The sequence below is a fragment of the Chiroxiphia lanceolata genome, chromosome 20 (assembly GCF_009829145.1).
Source record: "Chiroxiphia lanceolata isolate bChiLan1 chromosome 20, bChiLan1.pri, whole genome shotgun sequence".
Lineage (NCBI taxonomy): Eukaryota > Metazoa > Chordata > Aves > Passeriformes > Pipridae > Chiroxiphia > Chiroxiphia lanceolata.
This window is the reverse complement of record NC_045656.1, coordinates 6,738,418-6,756,375: the sequence shown is the minus strand read 5'-3', so window position 1 is coordinate 6,756,375 and position 17,958 is coordinate 6,738,418. Positions and strand designations below refer to the sequence as shown.

Genomic DNA, 17,958 nt, shown 5'->3' with positions numbered 1-17,958 from the left:
CTCAACAGTTTCCTGCTTGGAGGCAGAATCACAGCTCCAGAAACGCGGCTCATCTGGGAAGTCCCGGCGCCTCCTCCCCGAGCGGTTGGTGCTACGGGAGGAGAAGTGGGGATGCAGAGGGCAGGTTTCTGTGGAGAGCCTGTGTGTGACGGGGGCAATGTACCTTCCCATGTGCCACTTCTTCTTGACATTTTCCTGAAATGACGGTGAGAAATTTAGGACCTTTCTCACAGAGGGACCCAAAGGTGCGAATTTCTGTTTCACTTCTCTGTCTGCCCAACCTGTGCTCGCAGCACTGCCTGCAGCAGAGGAGCACAGGGTAAAAGGGTAAAACCGAGAGCCCTCCTGATTTGGGGAAGCGCCTTTGTCCAGGAAGTCACTGTGGAAACGTGAATTTTCAAGGTTCTATTTGATGGGCTTAAAATAAGAAGCATGTGGTTGCCATTGCTGCCCCAAGGTAGCCTGTTTGCCCTGAGTGTGCCCCGTGGGGGTTCTACTGGGGACAGTCCCAGTGCCCTACTCCCCTACATGGAGATTCTTTTCCCAGCAGCCACAAACCAGAGCCCCCAGCAGGCAGGTGAGGCGGCTGAGCAGCTCTACCTGGTGCCCTATAACTTGTGGGAGAGGGTCAGAATTCCCTGAACTCTGCCTCTTCTAACCACACACCGGTTTATTCGGAGTGCCATCTACCTGCCCTGCCAGGCACTTGCACTCGTCTTTGTGAAATAAGAGATGTGTCTTTGTCCTGTAGCTACACCTGAGCTTCTGAACTGAGTTATCCCTGTCCCAGCTCCCTTTGCTTCTGGTGCTTTATAAAGAAACTGCACAGCTCCTCAGGTGGGAGTTGGTGCCCTTGCAGCTCAGCACCAGCCACCCAGGCATCTGGGAATATCAGGCATGGTGTTAGCTCTGCCAAAAAGACAGAGGGAAGCAACCAGGCCTGGCTGTGCCTGTACCCCCTTTATTTCTTTCTGAACAATGTTTTCATTAATGGTCAGACAGGTGAAACAGCAGGTGTGTATGTTCACTGTGCAGAGGACACCCAAGAGGGTGAAGGGGAGGTCAGTGAGTTAAAGCAGAGAACTCAAAAGCCTGACTTCCAAGAAGATCTTGGGAGAGCTGGGGCTTTTTAGTGTAGTGGAAATTCGGGGAAAATGCAGAGAGGAGGAGAACAAGCTGTCCTTCAGCTCCATGCTGAAAAGCATAGGAAGGAATGGGCATAAACTGAAGGAAAATAGATTAAGATGACACTTTAGGAAAGGCTTCATACCTTTGGGTAGTTAAGCACTTGAGACTAGCCTCGTTAGCAATTCTGCAGAAACTCTTCAGCCTTGGAGATTTTAAAAGCAGGCTGGGTGGCACTCTCAGATACAGCTTGGGTTGAAGTAAACACCTTGGAATAGAAGTAAAGTGTCCTCTTTGGACATTCCCACCCCGTTTCCTGTGATTTGGTAATGCTGTAGAAAGGGACTGGAGTGGCATCTGCGTCATTACAAGCAAATGACTACCCTGCTCCACAAATCTTCTCCTCCTGCAGTATTAGTGAAGGGAATTATTTGACTCTGCAGAAGTGGGGTGTTGCAGAAGGCACTGCAGATTTAGCCAGGACAGTGTGACTGAGGCATGAACCCACATGCCTTTCACGAGTGACTGTGAGCAAGATACAGAAAGGCAGTTCCCTGCAAAGAAACCCCAACCCAACTTAAACAGGCTTCCTTATGTCCAGGTCCCAGTCCACCATCTGCTCCCTGCCCTCCGTGTAGAGTGCAGAGCCCAGACGAATCTAACTCCTCAGTTCAAAGAGAGGTTGGATGGGGCTTTGAGCAACCTGGTCTAGTGGAAGGTGCTCCTGCCCGTGGCAGGGGGTTGGAACCAGATGGTCTTTAAGATCCCTTCCAACCCAAACCATTCTGTGACTCTGAGTCTATGAGATGCATCTCTGGGCTGTTCACAGTGGAAGGGCGAGTGTCCATGTGGAGCATGGTGGCACGATGGGATCTGTATCCCTGTGCCTCACTCAGCAGAGCAGCTCTCTCTGGCACTGTTTTTTTCCCATACTGATTTTTCATTGTTTTTTAGCAGGAGTTATTTTTTGCACCCAATTTCTTTCTCTTGTGTTCTCAGTCTTGGCCCAGTTTTCAGCCCAAATTCTTTGCTGGAGAGGCAATGAAAATGTACTGCTCTTTATATGGCACCCTGTGAGTGTCTTGTGGGATGGGAGGAGGGTTCTGGGAAGCTCACTGTGGTCCCTTTTCTATCACTTGCATGGCTAGGAAGAGGCAGTTGGCTTTTTACTGCAAGGATAATATCTCACCTTGCTTGCTAATACTCCAAATCCTTACCCCATGCTTTTACCCACTAGTTTCTTAATTAATTTGTAACATTTCAGAGAAAAAGAATCTGTTGAAAGGCAAAAATGGAGAGAATTTGGCTTAAAATGGTGTTGTGTTATTGGCACTACCAAGAGGGTGTTTTGTGAGCTATATAGGACAAACACTGTGCTTCCCACTCCTTTTTGTTCTCCACGTCCCATTTAGCAGATGGAGTGCAGAATTCAGCCAGAGTTTCTCAGCAAGTTTTTGAGCATTTGGCCTGGCTCTTATTTTGAGTGAAAATGTTCTGACTCCGTTCGCTGCCATGAAGCCGCGCGTTCAGATTCCTGCTGGAGCCAGTGGGACACTTAGAGCTTCCCATCATCTCCTGCACTGTCATTGAAGCTGTAACCAACAAAAGCTGGCTCCGGGGTGAGCATAACTTGGTGCTGTTTTCCTGGGCGTATGTTGGGCAGATATCCACTGCAGCTTGTGTGATGGAACACCATCGAACGTACCAGTCAGCAGCAAACTATGCAGCCTGGTGCCTGAGCTGTCAGCTGTGTCTGCAGCCTTTGCAGCCCAAGGAGACAGTGCCAGGACCTCACTCACCCAGCCTTGGACCCCCAGGCAAGAGCAGGGAGCAGCAGCATGGCTGAGTTAAGGTTTGGGAAGAAGGAGGGTAGCAACTGTGGATTCATGGTGCTGCTGTGGGGGACTGGTAATGGAAAACACTTGGGTTGTGTTGAGGTTAAAGCGAGTCCTAGTGGTGGTGCATCTGAGCTGTGCGTGGGTGCAGCCCTGGGATCCTGGGGCATGGCCTGGATTCCTCAGCTCCCTCTGAATCCTGTTGTCTCGGGAGCATCCTGCTCTGCAGTGACCCCATGGAGCTGCTGGCAAGGCTGGAAGAGGGCTGTAGATCCCTGACATGGAGCAGAGCAGGGATATTCTTCTCTCTGCCCTCACATGGCATCACTGATTGTCCACATCCCTGCAAGCTCTTCATGGGCTCAACATGTCCATCGCCCAAGGGGTGCCTGCAGCACACCCTCTGCCACATGCCCCAGCCATGGGGAGACGTGGAGGAGAAAGTGTTAATGTCCCTTCCCACAATAAACCTCTCTGCATGGGGGGTCCTGAAACCTGAGCCTGTCTCTCCTCCCCCAGCCCTGACACACGTTAATAAAAGGTTTTTAAACGCCAATAAAAAGGCAGCAGCCCCAGCTCACCAGGTCCGGGGCCCGGGGTCCTTGGGAAGGCACTTCACAAATGTGTTTTTTGCATTTTCAGGCTTTTGGCTGGTGAATAAGATTGAGGAGAAATACTCCTTCCCCTGATAACAATACAGTGAGACGCAGGATCAGCAGTGTGTGGATTAAAACCAGACGGTGCATGATTAATACATGTGCTTATAGGGCCAGTCACTGTGGTTCCCTCCTCTCAAACAGAAAGGCACTTTTTTTTCCCCTCATGTGCATGCTCATGTGTGGAGTGGACTGTCTCAGATACTCACCACTCAGCTAGTCTCAACCCTGTCTCACCTCACCAGGCAAATGAAAGCCCTAAAATGCAAGGCTCTGAAAAATAATTAGCAATATTTTACTGCCCCAGACCTACAAGCTGGGTATTGCTTGGCTCCTCCAGCTCTGGGGTGGCCAGTGAGCTTCCCACACTTGTGCCATTTCTTGTTTCACTCACCTGTCCGGGCGGCCCAAACCCCCAGTTTCTCCTCAGAAATCCCAAATCTCTTTCCTCTGCACTCCTGCCCAGGTGGACAGTCCAAATGTGACCCTCTCTCTAGTTGCCCCAACATGCTCTAGATTTGCAGTAGCCTTTGGATTAGCTGTTTAGGAGCTAATTATTATTTAGACTTGGGCTAAAATTAGTCCTGTCTTGTTATTCACTTCACTTATTTATGGTATTTCAGTCTTCCTAAGACTCTCAGAGATCTCTTGGCAGTGCGTAGTCATGTCTGATGCTTCTTGGAAAGGGAGCCCCAGGTTTAAAAGCCCAGGAGGAGTTGCTGTTGGAGTGACTGGGTTCTGTCATGCCTCTAAACACCAGATTTTTTGTCCTTTCCAAGACCTAATGGCTCCTGGAATGCCAGGGATTAAATCCACATTTAAGCCATTGGAGTGGCCACACTACAGTGATTTTGGGAGGACTTCTTGCAAGGCATCAGAGGAAGGGTAGCAAGACCAGGACTCTGAGAGCACAAGCTCTTTGGAAGCAGAGAGAAAACCCCAGTGAGCAAATATAACTGTTTTCTCAGCATCCTTTCCATATTCCCATTCCATAGCCTTGGAGCATCTCCCTCCAGCTGGCCAGCAAATGCACTCAGCCCATGAGTGTGAGAGCTTCCAGCTTGGAGTTTGCTCCAGAGAGGAAAAGGGAAACTGTGAGCAGAGATCGGAGCCCCAAGTAGGAGACTCCAAAGAGGAGTCATCCTTGAAAAACTCCTTCCATTCCTACCTGCCTTGGTTTCCAAACAAGCAGTGAAAGATCCCTGCCACAGGCAGCCGTTGCTCGGAGCGGGGACTTGGCAGGAGCTGGCAGCCCCGAGGCAGCAGAGTTAGGGATGTTTACATTTTCTGACCAGTATCTGAACTCCATCCCAGCCTCGACCTTCCCTTTCATGTGGTGCCTTTGGATTGTAAAAGGCAATTAAACTAAATTATGGGCCATGTTGGAAGATGATGTCATGGGGTGATGGAGGAGTGGTTGGATTTTATGCCACCACGAAGGTAGCGTGGAGAATATCACCTGCTTTGAACTCCTTGTCTGTCCTTGGCACTGCCTTGAACCATGAGTGCCAGGGGCTGTGTGGACACCACAGGAGCCTCTCTCTGCCTTTGCCAGGTGCCATTAGTGGAGTGGGAAGTGCCAAGCTGAGTCTGTATCCCTGGGTCTGGGTGGCAGAGGAGGGGACACTGGTGACTGTCGTGCTGTTTTAAATGTAGCACCATAGCAATGGGCACGAGTGCTGTCCTAGTGATTTCTGCTGCATCTCCCAGGGCTGTGCTGGGCATCTTCCCAAGAGGAATCCTGTTCAGTTATCATTTGGTCTTGGTTTTTAGTCACTCTTTAAGCTAAGAGAATTTTGAGGATATCCTTAAAACTGCATTTCTGCAGCTGAAGGTAAAGGAAACTGATGGCAAACAAGCACTAGCGCGGCATGAGGACACTGAATCCAGCCCTGGAGAAATCCACAATGTGGAATAATAGTTCAGGCTTTTAAAAAGGGGAGGGGGGGTGGTTTTAAGGAAAAAAAAAAATCCTGCAATAAATCTAGCGAGTGGAATCTGCGGGAAATGATCCCATCTGGAAAACTCCAGTGCTGGTGCTGCTGAAGGCTTAAGGAGCGATGCAGATCGCAAAAAGCAAAGCCTGCAGTCTGAGGATGACAGGCTGCTTAATTGATGTCCATTGCAACTGGTACTCTGCCAGTTTATGTTGGCCACCTGCCAGCGTGCTGTAATTTTGGGGCCAGGTGTGAAGCGTTTCTGTTCCATCTTGTTCCCAAGCACCTACAGAAGCCTCACACATCTCACTTGAGGCTGCAGCCCTGTAGGAAACAGCTGTACAGGTATAGGTGAAAGGAAATGTCACAGCTGGGCTTGGAGTACTCCCCCGTGCCTTGCCCAGGGCTGTGTTTGGGGGGCCGCACCCCACCGCCCCCGCACTGGGTTTGGGGAGGTGGTCACTGTCACAGGCACACCTGCCTGTCTGTCAGCAAGGTGCTTTGAACATCAGGGAGCTTCTGGGAAGAATGTACAGGTCAGAAACCCCCTCTTCAAAGAGGAGCCCACGGTGGTGTGCGTCAGTCCTGGAAGTGGGGAATCCAGCCTGGGAGAGCCCCGGATGCTGGCAAGCTAGGGGAGCTGTGGACATCTCCACTGGTCTTTTCTTCCTCAGGAAACCACAGGGAAATTTCCAACAGTGAGTCTTGTAGAAAGTACAAATCCTTGATTCTGGAAGGCTGAGAACCCATCAGGATCCTCAGGAAAATTGTCGCAGGAGCCAGTTCCAATCTCTGTTAAAAATGTGCGTTATTTCCAGGCTGAATTTGCTTCATTTCAGTTTCCACTAATTGAATTTTGCTGTAGGTTGGGAAGTCCTGGGTCGCTGCTCTAACCCTGATATACAAGTGTGCCCCCTGATCTCCATGCCTTTTCTGTAAGCTGAATAGATGGAGTGAGAGGCAGGAGAGGTGCTCTCCTCCATACCCACCAATGTCCTACAGCCTTTGCTCTGGAGACACAACTTTGCATTTCACTGTTAAATAGCCTGAGGTTTGTTAATGAGTAGGTGACTGAGCAATTCCGAGTTTTGACCTGTTAGTGAGTTGCTCTCTTCAAAGCTTGGGAGGGTTTGAGACGGTGTCTAATCTGCTGGCTTTATCAGCAAAGGTTTTCTTTGTCCAGGTCACTGAACCTATTGTTAAGCAGCATAAGCCCGAGCAAGCTTCCCTGTGGCCCCGCCAGCACTGCCCTCCTGTTTACGCTGACATTTTAAGACCTCTGTTGACCAGATTTTAATCCAGTCCATATCCTGTGCACTGCAGTCTCTAGGGCATACGAGCTTTTCACGTCCTCTCGCCCCGGCCGTGCCGAGCGCCTGATGACGCACAGCCGTGGCATCGAGCTGTGAAATGGTGTTGGAGGCAGCACGAGTTCAAAGCTCTGCAGCCTCTTTGCCACAGTCAAGAGTTAACAGGTCCTGTAGCCCTGCCCAGGCAGGATGGCAGATGTAACAGCAGCCTCAGTCCAGCACCTCTGCAGAGCTGGGGTCCTGCTGCTTTGCCTGGTCCTGAGGCTGAGAGCTGTGTGTGGGAACTGCAGTCGCACTGCGAGGTGAGGAACCACCTGCCAACGTGTTAAGATCCAGTTACACGTGTTCTCTTAACGCGCCTGTCAGTGAGCACCAGAGTGGCTTTGTGGTCTGGACACAGCTTGCAGGGAAGTATGAGGTGCTGCCTTCCAGGCAGCCCCATCTCCTCGGGGGGAACTGGAGAGGGAAGAACCAGCAGTTGGTGGAAACAACCTTCCCTACCCCTGAAATGCCTCTTTCCTGGCATGTGGAGGGAAGGAGTGCTACTCTGGTGCATGGGGAGGCTGTGGGGAATTTTCTCAAGCAGCTTGTGTTATTTCCATCCCTTCCTCCCCTGCCTTGGATCCACCTCTGCCTCTCCTCCAGGCTCATCTTGGACAGGGCACTTGAGCCACTGCTCCAAGTGAATCAGGCAGCCTGGGTGTGAGCTGTGCACGTGTACCAGCATGTGTCAGGTCCTCAGCCAGCCCTGCACAGTTTGGCTCTGGTGTCAGCTAAAGGCTGTTTTAAAGTGTTTGCTGGAAGTGTGATGTGATCATCAGCTCTAGGCAGAGACTGACAGGATAAATCAGCCTTGTCCCATGCCTGGCGTTGGATCTTTTCATGTGGATCAGGTGATGCTTGCTGTTGAACATCCTCACTTCTGTCATGGTCAGGCCAGATTTATGTAATGAGATGGAAAACTTATTTGTGTTTAGTCCTTGTGTCCTAAAAGCTGCTTCCAGAGGTTCAGCAGAAACTCTTGGGAAATGGGAAATGTGCTATTCAAGAAACTCGCTGACTGTTTGTTCCCGGAGTCAGCAATAGTGGAGTGACCTAGGAAAGGAGAGTCAAACCATGAAGCCTCCTGTGCAGCACCTCCTTGGAGCAGGCTGCGTGCACCCTTCGCTTCCCTTGGGGTTTTTCAGCAGGAAATGGCCTCGTTTCTGCTATACCAGCACCCAAATGGCACAGAACCTGCCACGTCTTGGCAGGACTCAGGCCCAGAGAGTGCACAGCTCTGTCTGTGAAAAGGTATTCACCATGGCTTTAGTCTACTCAGAATGACATATTAGAGCCCAGACCTCATGGAATTTGCTGATTAGTCTATAAGTATATTGAAAGGCCTCATTAAAACACCATTTATGCTGGATCCCCTCCCAATGAGCCATCTCTTATTGCTACCCAGAGAAACTCTGAGGAAATTGAAAGGCTGGCTGAGCTGTCCCTGGGCATGAAGCGTGGCCTCATCTCAGACAATCTTTGTGGTGCTCAAGTGTTAATGTGGTGCTTCGGATCGCACGGGGGGTCCCTGGGACTCAGGGTTTCCTCTTTGCCTCCGACTTTCCCAGCTGGATACGCTGCCACTGCTCAGACTCTTCACTTTTGCATTATCTCAGTCTTTGACCTGACTCTTGGTCTCTGCCTGTGGCTCGGCTTCGGGGTGATCCTGTTTCATGGCACTATTTTGTCTTTGACCAACTGAAATGCTTAAAACATCCCAGCTGAAGACGACAAAGGCTGTGGTATCCACCGGCACAGCTATTGGAAGGACCTCAGGAAACCTGAAAAAAGACCGAATTAATAACTCCTCATTGTTACCCTGAATAAGAAAGATCCACATCCTGGGAAGCCTGCCAGAGAAGTGGACGGGGTGGAATGCAGGGAGTGGTCAGCCCAAATAACAGATGGGGATCTACTCTGTCTCTACGGGAGACGGAAGGTGACCTCTGTCGTTGAGCTTGAAGTTTGCTCCCCACGTTTCTGCTCCCAGCTGGGCCTTGTGTTGTTTTTGTGGATGCCAAATCCGTTTGCCAGCTCTGGGCTGGGTCTGGGTGAGGATGCAGAGCCCAGCTCCCGCAGCAGGCCGGAGCTGTAACCCTCAGTGTCCTCATGCCATCACATCCCAATCAGAAAGAGGAGATACCACCATGATCTTATTTATTGTTTTCTTTTCTCACTGTCATTGAAGTCAAAGGCACTTCCCAGGCATTAATGAACGTATCTCCACAGCACGTTAGGACAGAAGGAAAAGCAATTTCCTTGTTAGAGATTGGCAACAGAGGTACACGGGGCTGAGGGACCGACTGGGTCCCACAGGAAGCCTTTGCTTCAGGATGAGAACAAACCCCTGATACCCAGGATTTCAGGCCAGTGCCTCAGCCCCAGGCCACCCTGGTCCCTTAGGAAGATGAGGGGGTACTAAGGGAAGGTTCACTGGGAAGCATTAAAATTCTTCCCAAAGACAGACCTCACATGAGCAACATTACTGCTGCTGGCCTCACTGTATCTGTGGTGGGACATGAAAAATGCTGGATAGTTACTCCAGATAATTTATTCACATTTTTCCTCATAACATATTTGCATATATTTCCTAAAATATAAGGTAAACCCCATAATTTATTTAAATTAACAGAATTTGCTTTAACATTTTGCATTCCAGCATTTTGCATAAAGCATTTTCTGTGCCATATGTAAAAATATTTGTCCATAAGTTTATATATTATGAATAGCGACAACAATAGTATTTATTTGTAGTCATTTTGTTGATTTATTTCTTTAAACTTCCCCAGAAGTCCTCTGTACTTGGAATAGGTAGATGCACATATAAACACAAATTCTCAGTATGAAGACAAATGTGTTTTCTGAGGAGTTACTCCTGCCTGGTCAGTGAACAACAGAACAGATTTACATTTTGGTTCCGTGTTTATCTTAAGCATAAACGATGTGATGTTTATTATAGCAGCCATTATTATGGAAGGAGGAAGATTTATGTCTATAGACAGAAGATGGAGCTGGCTTCCAGTGCTGTGTCACTTCACCTGATACCTGGTCCACACATGATGTTTCCCATGGAGAAGTGGCCTTGGAGCAGCATTTCAAGGGTTCATCAGGGATATGGCTTCTGCTGTTCATTTTTGGAGTTGATACAGTGACCTCCCAGCTGTGAGTGACGTGCCACATTTCTGGTGCTGAGGTCACTTCTGAAGATCATTTTTGCACTCTTAAGTCACCCAGATGCTTCTCAAACTTATACCCGTTGCCAGCTTATATTAATAGCTCCCTGTAGTACCAGCAACTTTTTTTAGTCCTAATGAGCAATGATTTGATCAGCACTGATCTGAGCTTTGCAGAAACTTTGTGGATGAAATGCTCTTATCAGTCCAGGCCGTGGGAGCTGAATTTGCTCAGCAGTTGCCTGTTTTTACACTTGTAGCTGCAACCTCCAAGAATCCTTACCAACTTCCCTGTGACTTGAGTAAGGGACTGTCCTGACAAGTCCAGGTATCATCATGGGGGGACACCCTCATATTTGGGAAGTATGTAGTACCTGCTAAATATAAATATGCCTTCCTTCCCAGGAGTCTCCATGGGAGCATCTCCAGTGCTGAACCTGTGCAGGTAACAGAGCCCTCGTTGTGGCCACTCTTTGCTCCACATCCTCCCACCACTTTGGAGAATGGTTTATTTAAATTAGTTACTTTAATTTTTATGTGTTCTTTTTGTCTAAGATGAAACATCTTGGCATGGTGAAGTGTGAGGACAGGAGAGAATTTGTTGGAAATTCTGAGTGACTTAGCATGCATGTGTTAATGGGTTATAATTTCTGTCCTGCCATGTCTCTCCTCATACAGACTGAAGGGCATGGACTGTTCTTTCTTGTGATGAAATCCTGGAAGACTGGTTTAGATGGCTTCAGGGCAGCCTGGTGAGGGAGAGGAAGCCTGCTAGGCTGTAACCCCTCGGAGATGCCCTACATGCTCCCATCCTGTCTTGGGCAGTGCCGCCCCTTCCTGCAGGCACCTTGCTCCTCCTGTAGCTCGTGGGTCTTCTGTTCCCTTGGGCAGGATTCCCACTTTTCAGCTCTTCCCAGATTTCACCTCGGTTTCCCCCTTTTTAATAGGAATGCTTGGCCTCTTGCACTCGGGCTCGGGGAGGAGCAGCTTGTTTCTGTAGCTGGCCTGGTGCCAGATGTCATCACTTCAGGCAGTGCCACGCTGCACATCTTCAGCAGTTTGAAATGGAGAGACAGAGAAAGACAGATAAGATCAGCAGCTTTAGGTGATGGCATTGTTTCAAATAAACCATGCATGACCCAAAGCTTCCACTTCAAATGGGGAATGAAATTGCTTCATCCTTTGACAGCTTGCTCCATGAAAGAAATTTATCTTCACTTAATTGCTTTAGATCCCAAGAGGCTGTGTACAGTAATTTCTACAAGATAATTATATCAAATTAAAAAAAATATGTGACTATTCGACTGCTGAGCATGAATGCAGTGGCCAGAGAGCAGGGAGGAAAGAGGCACCACAGCTGAGCCCTGCTCCCAGGGCATCATTCCCTCTTCTCATGTCCATGGGCATGGCACTTGGAGAGCACAGGAGGATCCGCCTGTAAGGGACGGGGTGCTACGTGCTGAGCAGCGTGCTTGGAGCTGGGAATTCTGCTCTTCCAAAGCATCTTCAGGATCAGGGAAGCCCATCCCTTGTCCCTCGTGGACAGCACGCCTTGCCAGGAGAGCTTGGCAGTGCCTCTATCCGGTTAGTTCTCCCGTGTGGTTGTACAGTAGAGCTGAGGAACAAGAAAGCTTGTTGATTTAAAAACATGTATATTTAGAAGCAGAGTGTAAACTTCCTGCCCAGGCTGGGATTGGATTCTTGACTATGTTTGAGTTTCCAGTTTTCATTTCCTTTGCCCTCATACTTAACATTGTGTATCTCCCAGAGTGTGCCCCAGACTAATCTCTCTCTAACCCTCCCTTGCCCCACATTTTTTCTGTCATTATTTGCACATCAGTTCCAATTCTTCCAGGAAGCAGCATATCTCCTGATTGTCACTCCTTGCCATGGCTGAGCCTGGACTCCTGCAGGTCTCCTCTGTCCCTCTGGAAGTGACCTCAGACCTCAGCCAGCAGCAGATCCGAGCTGGGGACTGCAGCAGGGACAGAACTGCTGGCAGTTGCCATCCCTCAGGAGAAGATGTACTCTCTTGGCACGGGTTGGAATCTGAAGGGACATCCATCCCTCCTGGTAGCTCGTGGGAAACAATCACTGACCAGTTCCAGGAGGGATAAATTGCTCCACTGTCTAAGTCTTCTTCTCTTTCTCTCCTTCACATCAGACTTCATCCCCTCCCCAACTGCTTCATGTGAGAGCTCCTGCCCTGCCATTGCCTTTACAGCCCATATCCTGGGGGCAAAGAGAAAGTTGTTCCCCCCAGGGCTGTGACAATTATTGTGTGTGATCCTGCATGGGCTTTGAAATGGTTGTCAACAATCCCGAGCCAGAACTGAGCTCCTCCCCAGCCCTGTGATGTGCAGGCTGGTTTTTGAAGTGCGATGCTGCTTCAGCTGTTCCCAGGAAGTCTGGAGGGGAGCCCTGTTTGTACTAACGAGGTAAAGTCCCCGTGCGTTTCTGGAGGGGATCTACTCAATGGGCTCTTTGATGTCATCTCAGTTTTTGGACTTACATCAAGTAAATTTAAAAAAGAAAAGAAATGTTTTGGCTTAGCCCAGAACATTTGCACCTGAGCAAGATGACCTGTGGCTGTCCTGGTGTCTAAGGAAGAAATCCATGGCCACCAGTAAAGCTGTGGCCTGGAGCAGGGAGATGGAGGCTTCTGGTCCCAAAAGCTGTCAACCCAGACAAGCTGCCTGCCAGGATTGTCTCAAGTGGTGAGGTGGGAGAGTTGTCACGTGTAAAATGTCACCTCAAGGCAGCCCTCAAATGTAGCCCTGTCCCCACGTGCTGATCAAGGTGCCGCTGGTTGATCTGATACTACCCTGGGTGCAGGCAAAACCATCCCCCTGAGGTGCTACCTGGTGTACTGTGTAGTTCAGTCCACATGTGCCAATGCTGAACAGCATCTCCCATCTCCCTGTGTCTCTAGAACCTAAGAAATGTTATGTTGGGATGACCAGCCTTAAATATCCTTGTATTTCATGTATTATCTCCTAGTTTAGACCTCACAGTGCTGCCTCAGGGCTTACACTGAATCATGGAAGTGTTCGACTGCAGGGGGTTTAGAACTAGATGATCTTTAAGGTTCCTAATCCAGACCATTCTGTGACTCTCAGGCCTGGCTGCCCAAGCCCAGGTCACACATCCTGATCTTCAACTGTAGCTTGTTGTTATCTTTCTCTTTTTTGTATGAGATGTCCTGACAAAGCTTGGCACATTGCAGTGGTTAGAAGCATCCGCTGCTGTTCCCAGTGACCTCTGCAGCCCAGATAGCCTTTGTCCCTTCGTGGAATGGCAACGATCCTGGGAGTCTCCTTTCCTCCAGCACGGTGTAGTTGTTGTGTGGGGACACGCTGTGTAGCTCTGTGACTGTCCTGATAAACCAGTCCCATCACAGTTAGCAACTAATCAGCTGGAAAGGGACGCTCTGTTGAGGACTGCAAGGAGTGGGATGTGGTCGGAGGTGAGGGACCAGCCGGGCACGGCACTGCACGGCCGCACCAGCCTGGTCCAGGAGCTCAAGCCGAGGCCTCCTGGTCCTTTCTGCCACAGTGGTGTGATTCTGTGTTTTCCTATAAAAACTGTCAGCAACAGTCACTTTCTCCATCTCCTCTTATCTTTTTCCTACTTTCTTGACATACTTTTTCACTTACTCCTTTTTATTTCTGTTAGTGAAGAGCATTTCACCTAAAGCTATTTGAAACACAATTCCTGCTCTTCATTGTTTCAAAGCCTGGCTGCCCTGAGGGCCAAAGCCTTGGGGAACAGGTGAGGGGGCTGCCAGGGATGGGCACCCTATGGCAGAAACTGGCAGAAGAGCATTTAAGAAATGAAGAATCCAAGGAGCTCATCTGCCTGGAAGCTGCTGCTCACAGTGCAGTCAGCATTTTTGTTTCAGAGGCCACGAGTGAACGAGTTAATGATGATCCCAGATGGCTTCAGAGTTGCCTCTTGCCACCCCTTCCTGTTCCCCCAGGATCTCAGATGGTGGCGGGAGATGAAGTAAAATTCTAGAGTTTATTGTAAAGTTCATCTCTCTCCCTAAATCGTGCTGGAACTTGTGTGTGCTGTGTTGGCAGCTTCAAGGGGATGCTACCTGGTAATTAATTAGTTGTCAAGAGACAGCCCAGAGCTTCCAAGTCTTTATATTCTTGCTAATAGAAATTGCTCTGATTACATTTTCCCCCTTGGCTGGAGGGCTGCAGAGCGGGAGCGATGGTCCATGGGCAGCTGGAGCACGCCTGCCTGTCCTTTGTTGGGACTCCTCGGAGCATGCTAGCACACGCTTCCATGAGCACAAACCCTGAGGGAGCCCAGTCCTCAGCCATGTCTCTGCCAGCCTGTTCTGCTCGTGTTTCTCATCACACAATTCCCCTGCCTTTGCAGGTGAACCCTGCCACGATTTCCCTTCAACTCCTCCATCACCCTTCCCGTCGGCCCTTCCCCTGCCCAGACAGAGGTGCTTTGCATGTGCTTTCAGAGCCCCTTTTCTGGGCTAAGCTTAGAGGAACATTTGGTGTCTGCAGAGATTCCTGGTGTTTCCCTCAACATCACTTCTGGTTTCTGCTTTTCATTTTTACCCCCACCCTTCTGCAGTTAGTTGTCAGCAGATTTAGGTTTTTACCTGCAGAGAGAGGAGCGTGGTCAGGAAGCAAAAGGTGCCTGGATTTTGTGCTCAGCCAAGCAAGGCACCATACACCCAAAATGGTCTGGAACTGGCTTAGCCAATGGTTTGTTAAAGGACCATTTGCATTTTTGTGCACTATTTTATGTTTTTCCCATCTTTTTGCAGAAATTCTCTGCTTACACATGACAGTTGCCCCTCTCCCCTTCTCTGGCCAGTGTCTGTGTGCCTCCAGCAGCCTGTTTGTGTCTGACACCTTGAGCAGCCTGTGCCCAGTCAAAATTAGCATCTTTGGAGCTGAACCCCATCATCCATCCAGACTCTCCTCTTTACACTTCTCGGTCAGCACCACCATTCTGGGGGGAGCAATGTATGACATCCAAACTCTTTGGGAGATGTCACCCTCCTCCTCTCTTTGCAGCAGGTCACAGTTGTTTTCTGTTGCATCTCTCAGTGAAGTGATGAAAATCAAACCTTCCCATGGCTCCAGGAAACATGGGAAGGAGCTTTTCGGCTTGGCACTCTGGAGAGAAGCAGCCTGGCAAGTGCCCATGGGCAGGGATGCTCCAGCTCCTTGAAGCCCATGTGCACTGCCTTAGGGAGCAGCTCTGCCCTGGCTGATCCCAGGAAGCATCCCATCCAGCATCCCTCTGGATGCAGCGTGGCTCTGCCGGATGCTCTCACGCCTGCCGGGGCCGTGCCTTCCCTTCCCACCCCCGGGGAGCCTGGGGAGCCGGGCTCCGACCCACCTGACACGGCCGCCTTTGCAGACATATGGTCCCTTCTCTTTGTGTTTAGTTTAGTGTGGGAGGACTCCACGCTGAACTCCTGGAGCTTTTAAGCTATTGTTAGTGCCGACACGGCCCCGCAGCAGCCGTGGCAATTTTACAGGCATGGCCCCATCCCTAACAAAGGCAATTAGGATGCTATTCTGTTGGAGCTTTGGGGATGAGAGATTTCTAGTGCCTGGAAGGAGCAGTCTGGAAAGGGCATAATCTAATGCAGAAGGTGAAGACAAAGGCATTTTGGAGGCAGGATGTGGTGGAAACGGGGGTATGAGATGCTCAGAGGGCAGATCTGCAGCGGGAGTGGGGGTGCAGGAGCCCAGCAGCTTGGGATGCAAGGTTGGAGCGAGCAGGAGAGCAACAGAGATGCTGCTCTGGGTAGGTACAGGGAGGTGCATTGACTGGGGCTGGGGTGAAGGAGATGGGCTGGGGAGAAGAGGAAGGGCTGGGGGGAAGGGGAAGAGTTGGGGTGAAGGGGAAGAGTTGGGTACTCTGTCTTTGGGCAGGAAATGGTGGTTCTGGTGAGAAAGGTGTGGGGTGGAGAAAGCCCCAAGGTGTGATAACCACTGGGGTGTGACCCTGCAGAGCAGTGAGCAAAGGACATGGAGGTGACAGTTGGAACAGGAGGGTCACAGGGCTGTCGAGTGATCTTGGAGCTGCAGAGGCAGCACAGGAGAGCTCGGAGGAGCAGGAGAGGGTGGTGAGGGCCACCACCACCATGTGGTTTGGTGCAGTTCACCCAGGGCGAGTCAGGAGTCCGTTTCCAGTCACAGGGCTCGAGTTGTGTTTCGTGCTGCTGGCTCCTTCCTCGTTTGGCTTTTCCAGCATCTGATCTGAGTGTTTGTTTGCTTCCAGTGATTTCAGTTGTTTTCTATTTTAGCTCCTGACCCCGAGTGCCTGGGCTGGGGCAGGCAGGCACCGTTTGAAAGCCGCCACTTGGCGGCAACAACTGTTCAAGCCGTGGAGCAGCACCCATCTAACCCCTCATTTCACACACTCGGAGCTTCCCAAACATTAACCTTTGGATTAAAATTTTCCATGCTTGGTCTCTCCCCAGATGTGATGTCTGAGCTTTGGTTTGGGTTCATGTTTTTCATGTTTGCTGGATTCGTATTATGGGAGAATGAAAGAAATACTTTTCCCATTTAAAAAAAAAAAAAAATTATAGTCTTCATTTATTTGTTTGGCTTCTTTTTTTTTTTTTTCATTCGGGGATTCACCAAAAATGGTTGAAGTTTGAAGCTGAAAATAATTAGGTTGGCTGCAGCAAGCTGGTGTTGCAGCACTCAGGGAAGTGCTGTGGCTCCAGGTGTGCAGCACCGTGGGTATCACCAGCACAGCCTGCACAGCCCACTCCAGGTACGTGCAGGCGCTGCCGGCAGAGCCAGGAGAGCCTTGCTGTGAGTCAGGCTGAGTAACTCCAGATTTGGAAGAGGGCGTCTGGTTTTTTGTTTTTTAGAAAAGGGAAAAAAGTTGTTTTTCAGGCTCCACATGCAGGATCACGATGCGCCGGGGCCGCGCAGGCTCCCAGGCCGCGGTGAGTCAGGCGCGGGGATTGCTGCGCTGTTTTCAATCCTCTGCTCTGCGTCGCAGGCCGTGGCATCCTCGGGAGGTGACGTGCTCTAGACAGGGCGATACAGTCGCCCCAGGGTGGGAGCACTGTGGCACAAATCCTGCCTCAAAGCCCCCGAGCAGCATGGCTGGTACTCCCCTCTCCTTTGTGAGGGAAGCTCTGCCCTGTTTCATGCGATATCAGCTGGTGGCTGCACCTTGCCTTGTCCTGAAGCCAAACACTCAGATCCCACTCTTGACACTTCCTTGTCCACCTTGGACATACTCAGTGCTCTGCATTTCCCTACATTGATTTTTTTTTTTTTTTTTTTTTTTGCTGGCTGCTGCACCCCTCCTCTGTGCTCCAAGTCTGTGCGCTGCTCATCGGGTGGGGACCTGTGCTGCTCACACCAGCGCTTGTAATGTCTGGCTTGCGGCTCTGCCAGAGGCCAAAATTGGCTCTCGGTGCACGGCTGGATCGCGAGGACGGTGTTAGATGGAGGGTGGAGTGAGCGAATACCCCTCTCTTCCTACTGTGCTTTCAGGAAACGTCTCTAATGCAGCTGTAAGTGTGAATGAAGTCAAAAGGATGGATCGGTGCCCCTGCTCCAGCCCACCCCACTTGTCGGGGCCCATCCAGAGTCCCCACCCTATTGTTCTGGTTCAGCTCCTCCGTTTCAGGGCAGGGGCCCTGCTCTGTGCTCAGCATCCCGCTCCCGGGAGGAGGAGCTCTCCCGAAAACAAAGACGCAGCGAATAATTTTCCTTTCCCCGACAAACCACTGTTCCAATTCCTCCTTCCCTTGCCTTCCCTAGGTGTGTTTGCAGCTCTTGGCCCGGCTGGAAGCGAGCAACTGCAAGACTCGGGCCATTAATCACTTGCCAAAAGAGCTGAGTATTGGGTATAAGTAGCAGAGC

At 50.2% G+C, this 17,958-nt stretch overlaps 1 protein-coding gene across 3 annotated transcripts in view; it reads left to right on the top strand.

Moving 5' to 3' along the window:
* SMG6 (SMG6 nonsense mediated mRNA decay factor) overlaps positions 1-17,958 on the top strand; it is a 108,814-nt gene that overhangs the window by 63,462 nt on the left and 27,394 nt on the right. The gene's annotated exons all lie outside the window — the stretch shown is intronic.